Source organism: Bubalus bubalis, chromosome 4 (genome assembly GCF_019923935.1).
Source record: "Bubalus bubalis isolate 160015118507 breed Murrah chromosome 4, NDDB_SH_1, whole genome shotgun sequence".
In the NCBI taxonomy this organism is placed as follows: Eukaryota; Metazoa; Chordata; class Mammalia; order Artiodactyla; family Bovidae; genus Bubalus; species Bubalus bubalis.
The window spans coordinates 86,079,866-86,102,412 of NC_059160.1; the positions used below are offsets into that span (position 1 = coordinate 86,079,866).

The 22,547-nt window shown below is 39.3% G+C and overlaps 1 long non-coding RNA gene across 1 annotated transcript; it reads right to left on the bottom strand.

The window, feature by feature from the left end:
• Window positions 1–4,388: 4,388 nt before the first annotated feature.
• Window positions 4,389–22,306, bottom strand: LOC123333291. Its single transcript, XR_006550567.2, has 2 exons — window positions 22,084–22,306; window positions 4,389–4,523 (listed from the first exon to the last, which is right to left on the bottom strand). It is a non-coding gene; the product is annotated as an uncharacterized LOC123333291 (long non-coding RNA).
• Window positions 22,307–22,547: the final 241 nt, after the last annotated feature.

Consider the following 22,547-nt stretch of genomic DNA (forward strand, 5'->3'; position numbering starts at 1 on the left):
TATTTAACCAGTTTTCTGTAGTGTTAACTGGGTGGTACTGCCCTCTAGAGTATGTTTTGTGTCTTGAATATTTACACATTGAAATACATATTATTTTATTGCAAATTATTTTCTCTTCTTTCTCTTTTATATTAGGTATATTTTGTTGTAGGTATCTGTGACTTTCATTTCAGGACTATAAAGGGAGTGTTATAAAATATTTATTGTAAGAAGGGGACTGAGTTGGCTGGGGTTAAAAAGCTTTGTTTGTAGATGGACATAGAGTATTTCCTATTTTCAATATTATGAAAGTGCTGATGAACATCTTTATGCAATCATCTTTTGGAGTGAGTTCACTAGGTTAAAGGGTATGCATTTTAAAATCTTCACACACTGCATCAATTTATTCACATGCCAACAAGACATGGGAGTGCCAGTTCCCTCACATACTCACCAACAGCAGTGTAATCTTAATGCTTGGAAGTAGCTCTTAATTGGAAGTAGATAAAATTGTCTTAAAACTTGTGTTTCATGTCCTGGGGTAAATCTGGAGGTCTCCCCACCCTGCTCCATATTCTGAAAGTTCCAAGAATGTATTCTCATTGGTGTACAAGGATTCCAACTTCTGCACACTCAACACTGGTAATTTTTTGTTATTTTTTTTAAAGGAAAAAACTCCTTATTTCATTTTTATTTGTACAATTTAGAGATATAAATGTGAGGCAAAATTTAAATCCATATTTGGAAATAATATACATTGGATTTAGTAGGGCTGAAGAGGGGGGCTCTGAGGGGGGATTTTTCTTTTTTTTTTTTTTTTGGTTTTGTGGATTTTTAAAATTTATTTTTTAATTGAAGGATAATTGCTTTACAGAATTTTGTTGTTTTCTGTCAAACATCGACAAGAATCAGCCATAAGTACACCCATGTCCCCTCTTTTCTGAACCTTTTCCCCATCTCCCTCCCCATCAATCTAGAAGATTGTTACAGAGCCCCTGTTGGAGTTCCCAGAGTCATACTGCAAATTCCCATTGGCTGTCTATTTTACATATGGTATTGTAAGTTTCCATGTTACTCTCTCCATACATCTCACCCTCTCCCTCCTCCTTTCCCCAGGGTCCATAAGTCTGTTCTCTACTCAGCAATCCTACTGCTAGGCATGTATCCTGAGGAAACCAAAATTGAAAAAGACACATGTACCCCAATGTTCATTGCAGCACTATTTGCAATATCTAGAACATGGAAACAACCTAGATGTCCATCAACAGATGAATGGATAAAGAAGCTGGTACATATATGCAATAGAATATTCAGTTCAGTTCAGTTGCTCAGTCATGTCCGACTCTTTGCGACCTCGTGAATCGCAGCACGCCAGGCCTCCCTGTCCATCACCAACTCCCGGAGTTCACTCAGACGCACGTCCATAGAGTCAGTGATGCCATCCAGCCATCTCATCCTCTGTCATCCCCTTTTCCTCCTGCCCCCAATCCCTCCCAGCGTCAGAGTCTTTTCCAATGAGTCAACTCTTCGCATGAGGTGGCCACAGTTTTGGAGTTTCAGCTTTAGCATCATTCCTTCCAAAGAAATCCCAGGGCTGATCTCCTTCAGAATGGACTGGTTGGACTCCTTGCAGTCCAAGGGACTCTCAAGAGTCTTCTCCAACACCACAGTTCAAAAGCATCAATTCTTTGGCGCTCAGCTTTCTTCACAGTCCAACTCTCACATCCATACATGACCACTGAAAAAACCATAGCCTTGACTAGACGGACCTTTGTTGGCAAAGTAATGTCTCTGCTTTTCAATATGCTATCTAGGTTGGTCATAACTTTTCCTCCAAGGGGTAAGCGTCTTTTAATTTCATGGCTGCAGTCACCATCTGCAGTGATTTTGGAGCCCCAAAAAATAAAGTCTGACACTGTTTCCCCATCTATTTCCCACGAACTGATACTCAGCCATAAAAAAGAATGCATTTGAGTCAGTTCTAATGAGGTGGACGAACCTAGAGCCTATGTTAAGGTTAGGGTTAGGGTTAGGGTTTGGGTTAGGGTGAAGTAAGTGAAGTAAGTCAGAAAGAGAAACATAAATATAGTATACTAATGCATATATATGGAATCTAGAAAGATGGTGCTGATGAATTTATTTTCAGGGCAGCAATAGAGAAACAGACATAGAGAACAGACTTTCTGTGTTTTTAATTAGAGCCAGTCTACTGTGAATTTGTGTCTCATTGTGATTTTATTTGCCTTTCCATGATAGCTAATGATGTTGAACATCTTTTCATATGTTTATTGATCATCTATGTATTTACTTTGGGGAAGTGTCTACTCAGATCATTTACCCATTTTTAATTGGGCTATTTTTCTTTTAATTATTGAGTTGTAATAATTCTTTATATATTCTAGATACAAGTCCCATGTCAGATACATACTTTGAAAACATATTCTCCCATTCTATGAATTACCTTCACTTTCTTGATGGTATCCTTTGAAATATAAATGTGTTTAATTTTGATGGTATCTAAATTTATCTGTTTTCTATCTCTCTCTCTCTCTTGTTGTTGTTTTTTTTTTTTTTTTTGGCTGCTCCACAAGGCTTGTGGGATCTTGGTTCCTCCACCAGGGATTTAACCAAGTGAAAATGTCAAGTCAAACACCAATACAGTATATTAACACATATGTATGGAATTTAGACAGATGGTAATGACGACCCTATATGCAAGACAGCAAAAGAGACACAGATGTAAAGAACAGACTTTTGGACTCTGTGGGAGAGGGCAAGGGTGGGATGATTTGAGAGAATAGCATTGAAACATGTATATTACCATATGTGAAATGAATGACCAGTCCAAGTTCGATGCATGTAGCAGGGCACACAAAGCTGGTGCACTGGGACAACCCAGAGAGATGGGATGGGGAAGGAGGTGGGAGTGGGGTTCGGGACAGGGGGACACATGTACACTCATGGCTGATTCATGTCAATTTATGGCAAAAACCACCACAATATTGTAAAGTAATTAGCCTCCAATTAAAATACTATTTTTTTTGTCATTTGTGCTTTGATGCCATATCTAAGAAACTGTTACCTAATCGAAGATCACAAAGATTTATGCGTATGTTTTATTCCAAGAATTTAATAAATTTAGCTCATGGTCTTTGATCCATTAATTTTTGTATGTGTATATGCATACATTTTGTGCTTATGCAACTTCAGGCTTTTACATGTGGATATCTGGTTGTTCTAACATCATTTATTGAAAAGACTTCCATCCTCCATGAAATCATCATGCAGGTTTGTCAAAAATCAATTGGCTATAAATATGAGGCTTCCCAGGTGGCTCAGTAGGTAAAGAATCCACCTGCCAATGCAGGAGACACAGGTTTGTTCCCTGGGTAGGAAAGATCCCCTGGAGAAGAAAATGGCAACCCACTCCAGTGTTCTTGCCTGGAGAATCCCATAGACCGAGGAGCCTAGCATAGGGTCTCAAAGAGTGGGACACAACTAATTACAGCATGGGACGTAAACGTGAAGGTTTATTTTTAGACTCTCAATTCTATTCCATTGACCTATATGTCTACTCTAATGTCAGTTGATCTTATGTCTTGATTATGACAGTAAGTTTTGAAATTGGGAAGTATGGGTTCTTCAACTTTGTTCTTTATTTTCAAGATTGTTTCAGCTAATCTGAGTCTCTTGAATTTTCTTATGAATTTTGGGATTAGCTTATCAATTTCTGCAAAAAAAAAGGCAGCTGGAATCTTGATAGAGATCAGGTTGAAACTGTAGATCAATTTAGGTACTCTTGCCTGGAAAATCCCATGGACGGAGGAGCCTGGTAGGCTGAAGTCCATGGGGTCGTTGAGAGTCGGACAGATTGAGCGGCTTTACTTTCACTTTCCACTTTCCACTTTCCTGCATTGGAGAAGGAAATGGCAACCCACTACAGTGTTCTTGCCTGGAGAATCCAGGGATGGGGGAGCCTGGTGGGCTGCCGTCTATGGGGTTGCACGGGGTCGGACACGACTGAAGCGACGCAGCAGCAGCATGCCTTTCTGTTTATTCAGGTCTTCTTTCATTTTTTTAAAGTAATATTTTGTAGTGTCCAGTGTATAGTTGTATGAGGTTTTGGTTAAATTTATTTTTATTTTATTTTTTTTTTTGATGCTATTGCAAGTGGAATTGTTTTCTTACTTTTGTTCCAATTTGTTCTTGCAAGTGTTTATAAGTACAATTGAATTTTGTTTATTGATCTTATATCCTGCAATCTTACTTAACACATTTATTAGTGCTCATGGTTTTTTGGTGGATTCCTTAGGATTTTTTATATACGAGAGAGCATATATATACATATGCTCTGCAATCCTTTTCATACGTAGCTGCATTCAATTTGTTAGTTCACTTCTGTCTTTTGCAATTGATTCTTCACCAATGTCCAGCTGTTAGCCCAAATATGGAGCATGGCTACTTCTCCTTGATTTTCCTCCAAACACCTCTGTGGTGATCTTTTCTCATTTACCTGTTACTTGAAATCTGAACTTCTTGTGAGTCTTGATAAAGAGAAAAATCCATTTCTTACTGTAAGAATTAAAGCAGTTCACTTCTGTAACTTACCTTGGTTCTCAGGCAGGGGTGTACAATCAATCGGACACACGTTAGTTTGTACATAACTTGGGATCTAGCACCATTAAAAATAAGGCAAGACTCAGTCTCTCTCTCTCTCCACAGTTGTGTTTCCCTATCAGAACCAGGCTTGAGGCATCATTTCAGTGTTTTTTCCAAGTCTAAATCTCTAGCTCTCCTAGTGCTTCCTTGAGCTGCCTACTATCCTTTTAGTAAATCCCTTTTTGCTTAACTCAATCAGAGTCCACTTTTATTAATGGCAACTAGTAAGTTTTGTCAGATAAAAGCAAGACATTAATGTTACTCAACTTAAACTGCTAATTCAGGACATGATGTCAGAGATTCATCAAAGAACCATACAGCAAATAATTTAAAATTGAATATTTGACTTCCCTGGTGGTTCAAAGGGTAAAAAATCTGTCTGTAGTGTGGGAGACCTGGGTTCAATCCCTGGGTTGGGAAGCTCCCCTGGAGAAGGAACAGCAACCCACTCCAATATTCTTGCCTGGAAAATTTCATGGACGGTGGAGCTTGGTGGGCTACAGTCCATGGGGTCACAAAGAGCTGAACATGACTGAACGATTAATACTTTCACTTTAAGAAAAGAACTTTGGCCATTTCTCCCCACACAAGCTTCAGTCTTCTGAAAGGAGCTTTACCCCATTCTCTAGTTTTTCTTATCTCTACCTGATCCCAAATCCCTGTTCATTTCTTAAGTAGAATGACATACCTAATTCTCTTTCCTCTGCCAATCCCGAATAAGTTACCAAGATCTTTTCACAAATAAGGCAGCTCTTTCCCTAAAGCAAACTAGTCACATATTTTTTAAATTTCACCATACTAGATATTCCATGTTGCTTTGTCATAACCAACTGACAAGAAACAAGGATATCACACTTATAAAAGCTTACATTTGTTGAGTCACTTCATTTTTTTTTTTTTTAATTGAAGAATAACATTTCTCCCTTTTGGCAATTACCTGTGATTTTGCTCACAGGATTTTTTTTTTTCCTCTTTATTTTATAAATTCTTTCAAGTCCTTTATGTATAAGGAATATTCGTATATGATCATATATACTGCAAATAATTTCCCCAAGTGGTTGTCTGCCATTTGTGTGGTTTCTTTTTTTTCTGTGGCTACACTGCATGTGGAATCTGAGTTCCATAACCAGGGATCTAACCCATTCCCCAAGCAGTGGAAGCTCAGAGTCCTAACCATTGGACCACCAGTTCAGTTCAGTTCATTCGCTCAGTTGTGTCTGACTCGTTGCGACCCTATGAATTGCAGCATGCCAGGTCTCTCTGTCTTATCACAAACTCCTGAAGTCTACCCAAACCCATGTCCGTTGAGTTGGTGACGCCATCCAACCATCATATCCTCTGTCGTCCCCTTCTCCTCCTGCCTTCAATCTTTCCCAGCATCAGGGTCTTTTCCAATGAGTCAGCCCTTCGCATCAGGTGGCCAAAGTATTGGAGCTTCAGCTTCAACATCAGTCCTTCCAACCAAGACTGATCTCCTTTACAATGGACTGGTTGGATCTCCTTGCAGTCCAAGGGACTCTCAAGAGTCTTCTCTAACACCACCAGAGAATTCCCCACTTGGCATTGTTTATAATGAAGTTTTTTTTGGTTTGTTTTATCAAGCAGAAATTTTGGCTTTGGTCTTTAGAAAATAAAACCTTTCAAACTTTTCCTTCATAACATCCAGATTTGTGCCATGCTTAGAAAAGCTTCTCCCACTGACTATGGCCCCAAGATCATATAAATGTTTACCTGTCTTTTTTTCTTCTCCATCTATAATTCATTAAAATTTAAGAAACTGATGTCCAGATTGATAAAAATGACTTTCCCATGTTTATACAACTAATTAAAGGTAGAAATAGACTATGAAAGAGATGGCAGTCCTATTCATAGCAGTTATAAATAGTGATACTTTGTTTAACTTAAAAATTTTATTTAATATTAAGTGAGATTTTTTATCCTTTAAAAATTTTGGTTATTTTCTAGTTGCTGTCCTAGGAAATAGGAAGAAAATACTTTCTCAAAAACACAATCCAAAGGACACAATAGGATTTATTAGACAAATATATACTCACCCTTGAGAATTCCTTTATTAAAATATATGGGAAATTTTGCATCAGTTTAATAAACCAGTTGCGTAAGTCCCATTACTCAAGAGCTACCCTATAATAGTTAGAGCGTACAGAAGACAGGGTATTTGCTACCATATTCTTTTTGAAATGACATTTGGCACGTAAAAATTTATACACTCATATTCAGCTAAAAGCACACTTTTGCCAGCCACATATTTTATTATTAATTTTCAACTATCAGAATATGAAAGAAATTCTTATATCTTATTATTTTTAACAAGTGTATTTACACATCTCTCAAACAAGCAGAAGATTAACATTCACTGGATATATATTGATTTCTTCTGAATTCACAAATGACTTTAATTAATTTCTGCTTCTAGTATAGGTTCATTTTTAAATAAAAGAACATATGTCTGTGAGATAAAATTATTCTCAGAAAGATCTATTTTAGTATACAGACAAGCAATAATTGATTATTTTCCAAATTGACTCTTTTCTTAGGTGAATTTAGTTTTAAACTAATTTAGTCTTGATGCTTTATATAACAACAAAAGACTTTTAAGTACAGTCTTTGTTTGATTAGCCTTCCGCAGTGGCTCAGTGGGTAAAGAGCCCGCCTACAATACAGAAGACAAAAGAAATGTGGGTTAGATTCCTGGGTTGGGAAGATCCCCTGGAGAAGGGAAAGGCTACGCACTCCAGTATTCCTGCCTGGAGAATCCTACGGACAGAGAAGCATGGCAGGCTATAGTCCATAGGGTTACAAAGAGTCAGACACAACGGAACAACTATACACACACACGTGCATTACTTTGATTAAGTTCCAATATCTAGGAAATATCCTCAGAACCCACCTGTTTATACCTGCTTTTTACAATAAATATAAGTGAATTTGTTCTTAATTTTTCTGTTCCAATAATTATGATGAACATTTTATAACAGTCAAGCAACTTTAAAATACAGAACAGGAAAAATTAGCAATCATCATCCCACTCATACAATAATTTTTTTCATTTATGCATGCTTTTTCTTCATACAGTACACAGAGCACAAAGTTATAATTCAAGTTATTTTATGTTTTTATTTTTCTGTTATTATTTATTTTCTTGTATTTTCCTATTATTATTTTGTCATAAAACCTTTGCTATTGTCATTTGATTGACATAATTGAGTTATTACAATATTCCTGTAAGATCATTTTACAGTTTAATTATTGTTTTTCTTTCCAAGTACTAGAATATTCTAGTTATATCTTTGTTGTTTATATTTCACATACTTGAAAAAGGATTTAAGGCTGTATAAAAACAAAAATTGAACTAGAAATAAAGCTTTGTAAAGAGTTTAATAAATGAAGAAGCTAAGAAACAGTATTAACATGAGTTTGAGCATACTCCAGGAGATAGTGAAGGGCAGTGAAGCCTGATATGCTGCAGTCTATGGGGTCAGAAAGAGTCTGACATGACCTAGAGACTGAAGAGCAACAACAAGAAACAGCATTAATTAACTAGACAGCTCCACGTGCTAAGTTGCTTCAGTTGTGTCCAACTCTTTGTGACCCTATGGACTGTAGCCTGCAAGGCTCCTCTGTCCATGGAATTTTCCAGGCAAGAATACTGGAGTGGGTTGTCATGCCCTTCTCCAAGGCATCTTCCCAACCCAGGGATCAAACCCTTGTCTCTTACATCTCCTGCATTGGCAATCTGGTTCTTTACCACTAATGCAACCTGGGAAGCCCTAAATAGCTCTAACTTTCCACAATATTCCTTCATATAGCTGGAATAAGACAACCTAGGTTGAAAAGTGTGAGCCTGCGGGTACAGAGATGTGAGTTTCCATGCATTAGAGAGAGGGGGGCAGGGAAGAGTATTTGCTTACAGAAATATTTACTTCCAGCTCCTTTAAAACAAAAGTTTCATCTATTCTACTTAATATTGTCTGTCAGATTTTGTGTTTGGGAATGCTGGTCTCATAAAATGAGTTCAGAAGTGTTTCCTTATTTGCTAATTTCTAAAAGGTTTGTGTAACATTAGTAGTACTTTTCCTTAAATATTTTGCAGAATTCACTACTGAATCCACATGAACCTGACATTTTCTTTCTTTTGTTTGTTTTCTTTGAAAATTGAGTACATATTCAACTATTATTTTTTCAAAAAAATTTTTCTGCCTTATTTTCTTATTATTTTCCTTCTATCATTTCAATTTCATATGTCTTGGGACTTTGGTATTATCACACAGGTGTGTTAATATCTGTTCATTTTCTTTTAATCATTCTTTCTCTGTTCTTCAGATTGGATAATTCCTATTGATTTATCTTCAAGTTTACTGATTCTTTTCTTTGTTATCGCTATTCTGCTGTTAAAATTAGTGAATCTGTGTTTCAGATATTGTGTTTTTCAGTTCCAATGTTTCCATTTGATCCTTTTTCATAATTTTTCTCTTATGAGTCTCTTTTCAATTCATTACAGTACATTTTTCTCTACTTCATTAACTATGGATGAATAGTTAGATTAAGTTCATGTCTGCTGACTTAAGTCTGCTAATATTAATGTCTGAGTCATCTTTAGATTGGCCTCCATTCATTGTCTTTTCTTTGCATAAGAAATCACATTTTCATGATGCTTCATGTACCATATAACTTTGGGTGGTATCTTGAATATAGTGAATTTTATGTTGTGAAGATTTTGGATTATGTTACAAAGACTGCTGATCTCATTGGATGAGCATGCAGTTAAATCAGTTATTAAAGAGCAAACTCTTTTAGTGATGGGTCACATCTGTTTAGTTCTTTTACACCTAAGCTATTTTCAGTGTGCTCATAGTTCATGGGTTAGCTAGAAATTTGTTTATATTTTAGATACAGAATTTAGGCATTCTTCTTTGGAATTTTTTCTAGAATACCACTCACACCTTCTAGGGACAACAGTTACCCTGAACTCTGTATTTTCATTCTGTAGGCCAGATAGACTATAGATTGAGTCCTGAACATTGTCACAATTGTGTCCCGACCTCAGGCTAAACTGTCTTTTACCCTAGGAATAAATCTCCCTTATTCATCTAGAGCCATACATCCTGGAATGTGAAGTCAGTGGGCCTTAGAAAGCATCACTATGAACAAAGCTAGTGGAGGTGATGGAATGCCAGTTGAGCTATTTCAAATCTTGAAAGATGATGCTGTGAAAGTGCTGCACTCAATATGCCAGCAAATTTGGAAAACTCAGCAGTGGCCACAGGACTGGAAAAGGTCAGTTTTCATTCCAATCCCAAAGAAAGGCAATGCCAAAGAATGCTCACACTACTGCACAGTTGCACTCATCTCACATGCTAGTAAAGTAATGCTCAAAATTCTCCAAGCCAGGCTTCAGCAATATGTGAACTGTGAACTTCAAGATGTTCAAGCTGGATTAGAAAAGGCAGAGGAACCAGAGATCAAATTGCCAACATCTGCTGGATCATGGAAAAAGCAAGAGAGTTCCAGAAAAACATCTATTTCTGCTTTATTGACTATGCCAAAGCCTTTGACTGTGTGGATCACAATAAATTGCGGAAAATTCTGAAAGAGACGGGAATACCAGACCATGTGACCTGCCTCTTGAGAAATCTGTATGCAGGTCAGGAAGCAACAGTTAGAACTGGACATGGAACAACAGACTGGTTCCAAATAGGAAAAGGAGTACGTCAAGGCTGTATATTGTCACCCTGCTTATTTAACTTATATGCAGTGTACATCATGAGAAACGCTGGGCTGGAAGAAGCACAAGCTGGAATCAAGATTGCCGGGAGAAATATCAATAACCTCAGATATGCAGATGACACCATACTTATGGCAGAAAGTGAAGAGGAACTCAAAAGCCTTTTGATGAAAGTGAAAGTGGAGAGTGAAAAAGTTGGCTTAAAGCTCAACATTCAGAAAACGAAGATCATGGCATCTGGTCCCATCTCTTCATGGGAAATAGATGGGGAAACAGTGGAAACAGTGTCAGACTTTATTTTTTTGGGCTCTAAAATCACTGCAGATGGTGACTGCAGCCATGAAATTAAAAGACGCTTCCTCCTTGGAAAGAAAGTTATGACCAACCTAGATAGCATATTGAAAAGGAGAGACATTACTTTGTCAACAAAGGTCCATCTAGTCAAGGCTATGCTTTTTCCTGTGGTCATGTATGGATATGAGAGTTGGACTGTGAAGAAGGCTGAGCGGTGAAGAATTGATGCTTTTGAACTGTGATGTTGGAGAAGACTCTTCAGAGTCCCTTGGACTGCAAGGACATCCAACCAGTCCATTCTGAAGGAGATCAGCCCTGGGATTTCTTTGGAAGGAATGATGCTAAAGCTGAAACTCCAGTACTTTGGCCACCTCATGCGAGGAGTTGACTCACTGGAAAAGGCTCTGATGCTGGCAGGGATTGGGGGCAGGAGGAGAAGGGGATGACAGAGGATGAGATGGCTGGATGGCATCACTGACTCGATGGACGTGAGTCTGAGTGAACTCTGGGAGTTGGTGATGGACAGGGAATCCTGGCATGCTGCATTCAAGGGGGTCACGAAGAGTCGGACACAACTGAGCGACTGAACTGAACTGAACTGAAAGAAACAAAAGACGTATATATAGAAAACTATAAAACACTGATGAAAGAAATCAAAGATGACACAAATAGATGGAGAAATATACCATGTTCATGGACTGGAAGAATCAATATAGTGAAAATGAGTATACTACCCAAAGCAATCTATGGATTCAACACAATCCCTATCAAGCTACCAATGGTATTTTTCAGAGAACTAAAACAAATAATTTCACAATTTGTATGGAGATACAAAAAAACTCGAATAGCCAAAGCAATCTTGAGAAAGAAGAATGGAACTGGAGGAATCAACCTGCCTAACTTCAGAAAGTGAAAGTGAAAGTGAAGTCACTCAGTCGTGTCCAACTCTTTGCGACCCCATGGACGGTAACCTACCAGGCTCTGCGGTCCATGGGATTTTCCAGGCAAGAATACTGGAGTGGGCTGCCATTTCCTTCTCCAGGGGATCTTCCCAACCCAGGGATCGAACCTGGGTCTCCTGCATTGCAGACAGACACTTTACCGTCTGAGCCACTAGGGAAGCCCGCCTAACTTCAGACTATACTGCAAAGCAACAGTCATCAAGACAGTATGGTACTGGCACAAAGACAGAAAAATAGAACAGTGGAACAAAATAGAAAGCCCGGAGATAAATCCATGCACCTATAGACACCTTATCTTTGACAAAGAAGGCAAGAATATACAATGGAGAAGACAATCTCTTTAACAAGTGGTGCTGGGAAAACTGGTCAACTACTTGTAAAAGAATGAAACAAACACTTTCTAACACCACACATAAAAATAAACTCAAAATGGATTAAGGACCTAAATGTAAGACAAGAAACTATAAAACTCCTAGAGGAAAACATAGGCAAACACTCGCTGACATAAAACACAGCAGGATCATCTATGACCCACCTCCCAGTGTAATGGAAATAAAAGCAAAAATAAACAAATGGGACCTAATTAAACTTAAAAGTTTTTGCACAACAAAGGAAACTATAAGCAAGGTGAAAAGACAGCCTTCAGAATGGGAGAAAATAATAGCAAGCAAAGCAACTGACAAAGAATTAATCTCAAAAATATACAAGCAGCTCATGCAGCTCAGTTCCAGAAAAATAAATGACCCAATCAAAAAATGGGCCAAAGAACTAAACAGACATTTCTCCAAAGAAGATATACAGGTGGCTAACAAACACAAGAAAAGATGCTCACCATCACTCATTATCAGAGAAACGCAAATGAAGACCACCATGAGGTACCATCTCAGGCTGGTCAGAATGGCTGGTATTAAAAAGTCTACAAACAATAAATGCTGGAGAGGGTGTGGAGAAAAGGGAACTCTCTTATCCTGTTGGTGGGAATGCAAACTAGTACAATCACTATGGAGAACAGTGTGGAGGTTCCTTAAAAAACTGGAAATAGAACTGCCATACGACCCAGAAATCCCACTGCTGGGCATACACACGAAGGAAATAAGAATTGAGGACACACATGTACCCCAATGTTCATTGCAGCAATGTTTACAATAGCCAGGACATGGAAGCAACCCAGATGTCCACTGGCAGACAAATAGATAAGAAAGCTGTGGTACATATACAAATGGAATATTACTCAGCTATTAAAAGAATACATTTGAGTCAGTTCTAATGAGGTGGATGAAACTGCAGCCTATTATACAGAGTGAAGTAAGTCAGAAAGAAAAACATCAATACAGTATATTAATGCATATATATGCAATTTAGAAAGATGGTAATGATGATCTTATATGTGAGATAGCAAAGGAGACACAGATGTAAAGAACAGACTTTTGGACTCTGTGGGAGAAGGCGAGGGTGGGATGATTTGAGCGAATAGCATTGAAACATGTATATTATCATATGTGAAATAGATCGGCAGTCCAGATTCGATGCATGAGACAGGGTGCTCAGGGCTGGTGCACTGGGATAACCCTGAGGGATGGGATGGGGAGGGAGGTGGGAGGGGGTTTTCAGGATGGGGAACACATGTACACCCATGGCTGATTCATGTCAATGTATGGCAAAAACCACTACAATATAGTCAAGTAATTAGCCTCCAATTAAAATAAATAAATAAAAAAAAATTTCTAAAAATGTGAAATGTCGTGTGCTACCCTCTCTCTCAATTTTTCATTTTTCCTCCAAAAACTGAGTGTTATTTTTCACTTGCTCTCCAGATTCTTCAAGTAATTGTTGTTATTTTGTCCAAAGTTTATACTTGTTATCTGTAGACAGATTAGTGTTTTAGGAAGTAATTCAATTATCATCAGCTTCCCTGGTGGCTCAGACAGTAAAGAATCCACCTGCCAATGCAGGAGATGTGGGTTCAATCCCTGGGTCGGGAAGATCCCCTGGAGAAGGAAATGGCACCCACTCTAGTATTCTTGCCTGGGAAATCCCAGGGACAGAGGAACCTGACAGGCTACAGCCCATGAGGTCGCAAAGCAGTCAGACACAACTTAGTGACTAAACAACAACAACACAACGGCAATTTAACATTCTCCATATGCTGGAAAACTGTTCTGGGCATTTTATCAAGATAACTAATTTAATCCTTTCAACAACACTATGCAGCAAGTACTATTATTATCCCATTTTACAGATTAGGAAAGAGAGAGGTTAAGGTTACAACACTAGTGAAGAGTACAGCCAGGATTTCAATCCAAGTAGCTTGGCTCATAGGCTTCCTTGGTAGCTCAGATGGTAAAGAAGCCACCTACAATGCAGAAGAACCTGGTTTGGTTCCTGGGTTGGGAAGATCCCCTGGAGAAGGGATAGGCTACTCACTTCAGTATTCTTGGGCTTCCCTGGTGGCTCAGATGGTAAAAGATTCTCCTGCAATGCAGGAAACCTGGGTTTGATCCCTGGGTTGGAAAGATCCCCTGGAGGAGGGCATGGCAACCCACTCCAGTATTCTTGCCTGGAGAATCCCACAGAGGAGTCTGGTCGCCTACAGCCCATGGGGTCACAAAGAGTCAGACACAACTGAGCAACATAACACACATAGCACAGCACACAATCATCTAAATAATTTCCTATTCAAATATTTTCTTTTGTAAAGCTGTTTAAGAAATTCTTGAGACTTTCCTGGTGGTCCCCTGGAGAAGGTTAAGACTTCATGTTTCCCATACAGGGGCCATGGGTTCGATCCCTGGTTGGGGAACTAAGATCCCACTTGCCTTGCAGTTCAGCCAAAAATGAATAAATAAAAAATTAAAATTAAAAAGATCTCACAAGTGCCCTCTAGAAACTGCAAGAGAACATGGACATAGTCAAAGAAAACAATCAACTTGTTATTAACAATGAAGTCTATCTCCCTGCTCACCAGATCTCCAGATTCACACACTATGTTAAAATAAAAAAAATTTTTCTTTAAAAAGAAACAGAATTATGCTATACCCATTGCTGGGCTTCCCAGGTGCCTCAGTGGTAAGGAATCTGCCTGTCAATGCAGAACCCAGGTTCTTCCTGGGTCGGGAAGATCCCCTGGAGAAGGAAATGGCAACCCACTCCAGTATTCTTGCTGGGAAATCCAATGGACAGAGGAGCCTGGCGTGCTACAGTCCATGGGGTTGCAAAGAGTCAGACATGAATTAGTGACTAAAACAACAACAACAATACCCATTGCTATGTAGCTTTCTTTCTTTTTTGAATGTGTCTTGAACAAATTTGTAGGTTAACATAGGCACAGGTAACAAATTTTTTAATAATTTTGCAAGTCTAGATTTTTTGTGTGTGCCACACAGCATGTGGGATCTTAGCTCCCCTGCTGCTGCTAAGTCGCTTCAGTCGTGTCCGACCCTGTGCAACCCCATAGACAGCAGCCCACCAGGCTCCCCCATCCCTGGGATTCTCCAGGCAAGAACACTGGAGTGGGTTGCCATGTCCTTCTCCAATGCATGAAAGTGAAAAGTGAAAGTGAAGTCGCTCAGTCGTGTCCGACTCTTAGCAACCTCATGGACTGCAGCCTACTAGGCTCCTCCGTCCATGGGATCTTCCAGGCAAGAGTACTGGAGTGGGGTGCCATTGCCTTAGCTCCCCTACCAGATATCAAATCTATACCTCTTGCAGTTGAAGCCTAGTGTCTTAACTACTGGCTCACCAGGGAAGTCCCACAAGTCTAGATTTTTCACTAGCTCTAAAGAATATAGGAAAGTAATGTCTTGAAGATAGAAGTGACATTTCCTGTCAGTTCTTGCCACCTCAGACCCCGGCCCTAGTCTGGATTAGTGAAGAAAAAGAAACAGCAGCATCAGTACTAGATTCAGGATCCTTTGAGATTAAAAGAACACTAGACTCTTTTACTGCAGAAGATTAAAGCCACTACTATTGGAAATGTTTAGTGTCTTCCTAGTACAAAGACGAGTTTCCTAAGAGCATTGTAAATAATCAGAGAAGAACACAGAAGAGAATTTTCTATTATTAAACCAACTGATGAAGCATTTTTTATGGCAGCACTCTAAAGCTTTGTGTAACTAATTTCTTTTCCTTGTATGGTGGCTCATTAGAGTCAACTGGGAGCAGTTCCATGATAAAATAGGAACAGAATAACAGAACTGGATTTTTTTTAAATGCTGATGATTTTATGACCATTTATGGACTATTTAGCTGGAAATTAAAAGTTTATCTTATCTGTTGCCTATTTAATCATGTCACATGAACAGCTGGAAGGATAAATTTTCTTAAATCTAACATCAGTTGAGATCTTTATAACTAATCTATCTTTTTCCTTTGCCATCATATAAAACTTTAACTCTTTCCCAGAGATATAAAACTTTTGCCTGAGACATCTCTGTCAGGCTGTTTAAACACAATGCCAGAACATTCATTATATATATGTGTATGTATAGCTACAGAGATATCCAGATTGAGTGACATTTTGATAGAATTGATTGAACGTACTGTGGTGTTAATATAATTTAAAGCTTAGTAGTGTTTCATCAAGATCGCTTTATATTCTGGTATGTGCTCGGTCATGTCCAACTCTATGGCCCATAGTCCACCAGACTCCTCTGTCCATGGGATTTCCCAGGTTAAGCGTACTGGAGCGGGGTGCCATTTCCTCCTCCAGAGGATCTTCCTGACCCAGGAATCGAATCCGCATCTCCTGCAAAGGCAGATGGATTCTTCATCACCTAGCCATTTGAGAAGCCCCATACTCTGGTATGGGCAAATGTAAAGGATCAAGAGTTTTGATTACAGATATCAGAATCTATTCTAGCAAGATTAAGCAAGAGGGATTTATTAGATGTTAACAGGTAGTTTATAAAAGCTCTGAGAAGGCCAGAAAAGTAGATGCGGGTAGCTCCACAGCCAACAGCAATGACAGCCAGGAGAAACATCCAGCCACACCACAGGACTGTGCTAGCAAAATACTGCCACTACCTCACACTGATTGTCCCCTATTGTACTGGCACCAGACCTAGCACTTCCTCAGAACTTCTCCAGAAAAACTAGTGACTTTGCCATGATGTTTGCAAGAAGAATCAGTTTCCTCATGTGTGTCTTATCTCACGTTGCTCACTTCTTTCTATTAAGTCTTGTACAGCCCTGTCTGTCTGGAAGGACCCAGGCCACCTCTGGAGCCCAAGGTGTAAGGGACATCAGGAAATGAATTTTTGGTTTCCCAGCCTCTGCAGGTCAACTAGGCACACCCAAGGGGGTTGTGATAGATGCTTATCACTACTCCGCTGTAGATGTGTTTACTGGAGATGATTTGTTGTGAAAGTGTTGAGATACACTCTTTTTATGAAAAAGAAATATTTTCCAATACATAGGAGGCTTAAATGCTTTAGTTTTATTTCAGTTAAATGTCACAGAAAGGAAGCAAAACAAGACAGGTGCTGGCTTGAGTTGACTCAAGCTGGGGAGTTAGTGCTTCTTTTCCCAAAATGTGTTCTGGCTACAAAATATTATGCACAAAGAGGCATCCTTGTGCAAAGAAGCCTCCTTCCCACACTCACTGTGGCTGAGAGTGGGCTCCAACAGTGGTTAAGGTGTCCTTTGCATCAGTGAGATGTGATTACAGAGCCAAGGCATCCAAAAAGTGGGTATGAATATCTGTAATCAGAAACTTAGACCACAAAATGTAACTTTATTTTTAAATAATTGAATATGTTTTCTGTCTCAAGGCCCCAATATAACTAATTCAAAAACTTAATCTGGTCACTTCCAGATCGACTCAGTCAAAGTAGTGCTTTGCTGCCATTTCTTGTTTGAATTTAATTTAAATCTGGTTAATTCAGTTTATACCTTCCTCTTCTAGGGAGATTATCTGAATTCTGGGAGAACTTAGAAGCCAAGGCATGGTAGACAAAAGGGTATTTCATCTGTGATTTCTGATCTCCACAGATTAATGATAGGAAGATATATCTTTCTCCTAGTAGGTGCTTGGGCATGAGCCTCTGCTTGTGTTGCATCTGCTCATGTCTGTGGCCTTTCTTCCTTGTCAGGGAAGGATCCACTCCACACATGACAACATTCACTCATCATCTAGGACCTCTCTCCACTCTCTCCATCAAGCCCCTCTCTAAGCCTCTTTGTGACCTCCTCACCCCAACCCCTCCCTATGCATCAGTTCAGTTCAGTTGCTCAGTCGTGTCCAACTCTTTGCAACCTCATGGACTGCAACATGCCAGGCTCTTCCCTGTCCATCATCAACTGCTGGAGTTTACCCAAACTCATGTCCATTGAGTCAGTGATGCCATCAAACCATCTCATCCTCTGTTACCCCCTTCTCCTCTTGCCCTCAATCTTTCCCAGCATCAGGGTCTTTTCCAATGAGTCAGCACTTAGCATCAGGTAGGCAAAGTATTGGAGTTTCAGCTTCAACATCAGTCCTTCCAATGAACACCCAGGATTGATCTCCTTTAGGATGGACTGGTTGCATCTCCTTGCAGTCCAAGGGACTCTCAAGAGTCTTCTTCAACACCACAGTTCAAAAGCATCAATTCTTCAGTGCTCAGCTTTCTTTACAGTCCAACTTTCACATCCATACATGACTATGGGAAAACTCCATATGCATAGCCTCCTCTATTATCAACATCCCTTGGTAGATTGGTACATATGTTACAGTTAATGTATCTACAATGACACATCATTTTCACTTAAAGTCATTTCACTTAAGGTTCATTTTTGAAGTTATTCATTCTATGAGTTTTGACAAATATAAAATGACTTATATCTACCAGTATAGAGTCATACAGAATAGTTTAATTGCACTAAAAATCCTCTGTGTTCTGGTTATTCATCCTTCCTTTCCCCACAAATCCATGTGCCTAGTTGTGTCTTTCCCACAATGTCTTATAGTTGGACTCATACAGTTTGTGGCCTTTTCAAATTGGCTTCTTTCACTTAGTAATATGATTTTAAAGTTCCTCCATATCTTTTCATGGCTTAGTAGTTCATTTCTTTTTAGCACTGAATAATATTCCATTGTCTGGATATACCAAGTTTATTTATCCACTAACCTATTAAAGGACATCTTCCTGACTTCCAAAGTTTTGGCATTATGAATTAAGCTGCTGTATGCATCCGTATGCAGTTTTTGTGTGGACATAAATTTTTAACTCCTTTGGGTAAATAACAAAGAGGTGATTGCTAAATTATACGGTAAATATATGTTTAACTTAAAAAAATCACTATTCTATTTTGCATTTCAACAGCAATAATGAGAATTCCTATTACTCTACATCCTAGGCAGCATTTGGTATTGATACTGTTCTGGACTTTGGCCATTCTGCTGCTAAGTCACTTCAGTCATGTCTGACTCTGTGTGACCCCGTAGATGGCAGCCCACCAGGCTCCCCCATCCCTGGGATTCTCCAGGCAAGAACACTGGAGTGGGTTGCCATTTCCTTCTCCAATGCATGAAAGTGAAAAGTGAAAGCGAAGTCGCTCAGCCGTGTCCGACTCTTAGCGACCCCATGGACTGCAGCCTACCAGGCTCCTCCACCCATGGGATTTTTCCAGGCAAGAGTACTGGAGTGGGGTGCCATTGCCTTCTAGTAGATGTATAATGGCATTTTGTTGTTTTAATTAACATTTTTATAATGACATATGATGTCATTAGACATCATATGCATAGACTTCTTTGCCATTTGCATATCTTCTTTGTTGAAGTATCTGTTAAGATCTTTTGCCAATTTTTTAATTTGGTTTGTTTGTTTTCTTACTGTTGACTTTTAAGAGCTTTCTATTTTTTTTTTTTATTAACAGTACTTCATCAGATGTGTCTTTCCTTCAGTCTATGGCTTGTCTTTTTTATCCCTTCCAATTTTATTGATATACAATTTACATACAGTACTGTATGAATGTAAGGTGTACAGCCTAATGATGTGACTTACATACATCCTGAAACGATTATCACAGTAAGTTTAGTGAACATCCATTACCTCATATAGATACAACATTAAAGAAATGAGTTATTTTTTGTGTGTGATGAAAAATCTTATGATTTAGTCTCTTAACAACTTTCATATATAACACAGAGCAGTGTTAATTATACTTATGTTGTACATGATAGTATTTATTTATCTCAAAACTGAGAGTTTGTATCTTATAACTACAATAACTTTTGACTGCCCTTATCTGATTCCCCTGCTCCCCAGTCTGGCAATTGGTGTGAAATTGTTAGATAATATGGTAGTTCTATTTTTCATTTTTTGAGGAATCTCCATACTGTTTTCCATAGTGGCTGTACCAATTTATAATATAGTCCCACCAACGGTGCATGAGGGTCCCATTCTCTCCATATCTTCTCAACACTTATTATTTGTTGTTTTTTGGATAATTGTCATTCTGACATGTATGAGGTGATTATCTCATTGTGGTTTTAATTTGCATTTCCCTGATAATTAGTGATATTGAGCATCTTTTTATGTGCCTGTTAGCCATCTCTGTCGTTTTTAGCAAAATGTTAATTCAGACCTGCTGCTCATTTTTTAATTGGATGTCTTGCTTTTACCTATATAGATATATAATTTTATTTATTTTTGGCTGCCTGGGTCTTCATGCAAAGATGGGCTCGATAAAGGATAGAAATGGTATGGACCTAACAGAATCAGAAGATATTAAGAAGAGGTGGCAAGAATACACAGAAGAACTGTACAAAAAAGAGCTTCACAACCCAGATATCAGGATGGTGTGATCACTGACCTAGAGCCAGACATCGTGGAATGTGAAGTCAAGTGGGCCTTAGAAAGCATCACTACGAACAAAGCTAGTGGAGGTGATGGAATTTCAGTTGAGCTATTTCAAATCCTGAAAGATGATGCTGTGAAAGTGCTGCACTCAATATGCCAGCAAATTTGGAAAACTCAGCAGTGGCCACAGGACTGGAAAAGGTCCGTTTTCATTCCAATCCCAAAGAAAGGCAATGCCAAAGAATGCTCAAACTACTGCACAATTGCACTCATTTCACACACTAGTAAAGTAATGCTCAAAATTCTCCAAGCCAGGCTTCAGCAATACGTGAACCGTAAACTTCCAGATGTTCAAGCTGGATTAGAAAAGGCAGAGGAACCAGAGATCAAATTGCCAACATCTGCTGGATCATCGAAAAAGCAAGAGTTCCCAAAAAACATCTATTTCTGCTTTATTGACTATGCCAAAGCCTTTGACTGTGTGGATCACAATAAACTGTGGGAAATTCTTCAAGAGATGGGAATACCAGACCACCTGACCTGCCTCTTGAGAAACCTGTGTGCAGATCAGGAAGCAACGGTTAGAACTGGACATGGAACAACAGACTGGTTCCAAATAGGAAAAGGAGGACGTCAAGGCTGTATATTGTCACCCTGCTTATTTAACTTATATGCAGAGTACATCATGAGAAATGCTGGGCTAGAAGAAGCACAAGCTGAAATCAAGATTGCCAGGAGAAATATCAATAACCTCAGATATGCAGATGACACCACCCTTATGGCAGAAAGTGAAGAGGAACTAAAAAGCCTCTTGATGAAAGTGAAAGAGGAGAGTGGAAAAGTTGGCTTAAAGCTCAACATTCAGAAAACGAAAGTCATGGCATCTGGTCCCATCACTTCATGGGAAATAGATGGGGAAACAGTGTCAGACTTTATTTTTTTGGGCTCCAAAATCACTGCAGGTGGTGATTGCAGCCATGAAATTAAAAGATGCTTACTCCTTGGAAGGAAAGTTATGACCAACCTAGATAGCATATTCAAAAGCAGAGATATACTTTGCCAACAAAGGTCCGTCTAGTCAAGGCTATGGTTTTTTCAGTGGTCATATATGGATGTGAGAGTTGGACTGTGAAGAAAGCTGAGCACCAACGAATTGGTGCTTTTGAACTGTGGTGTTGGAGAAGACTCTTGAGAGTCCCTTGGACTGCAAGGAGATCCAACCAGTCCATCCTAAAGGAGATCAGTCCTGGGTGTTCATTGGAAGGACTGATGCTGAAGCTGAAACTCCAATATTTTGGCCACCTCATGCTAAGAGTTGACACATCTGAAAATACCCTGATGCTGGGAGGGATTGGGGGCAGGAGGAGAAGGGGATGAGAGAGGATGAGATGGCTGGATGCCATCACTGACTCGATGGACATGAATTTGAGTGAACTCCAGGAGTTGATGATGGACAGGGAGGCCTGGTGTGCTGCGATTCATGGGGTCACAAAGAGTCGGACATGACTGAGTGACTGAACTGAACTAACTGGGTCTTTGTTGCTTTGATTTCCCTGGTGGCTTAGATGGTAAAGAGACTGCCTGCAGTGCAGGAGACCCGGGTTTGATCCCTGGGTTGGGAAGATCCCTTGGAGAAGGAAATGGCAACCCACTCCAGTAGTCTTACCTGGAAAATCCCATGAACGGAGGAGCAGGCTATAGTCCTTGGGGTCACAAAGAGTCGGACACGACTGAGTGACTTCATTTTCTGGGCTTTCCCTAGAGTTCTTGTCCCTGGAGTACTGAAGAATGGAATCCACAAACACACAAACACTCATAGTAGCAAGCGAATAGGATTTTTTTAAAGAGGAGGAAAGTACACAGCTCTCAGCGTAGACCCTGAGAGGGGGTAAAGAGTGCCCCCTAGGTGGGACTTACAGCAGTTTTTATACTCTTCCTTAAGTCACATTATTTCTAACCAATCAATTTAAAGGTCAAGATACTTAACATCGTTATGGCTTCTCTTGATCCTTGGATTAAGTCACCACCCTTTTTCTTGTCCTTTGGCCATTTTACCAGGACCAGATGTATGGGCTTAAGATGAATAATCACCATTTTTTTTCCCCTCAAGCATATGGAACAGGATTTAAT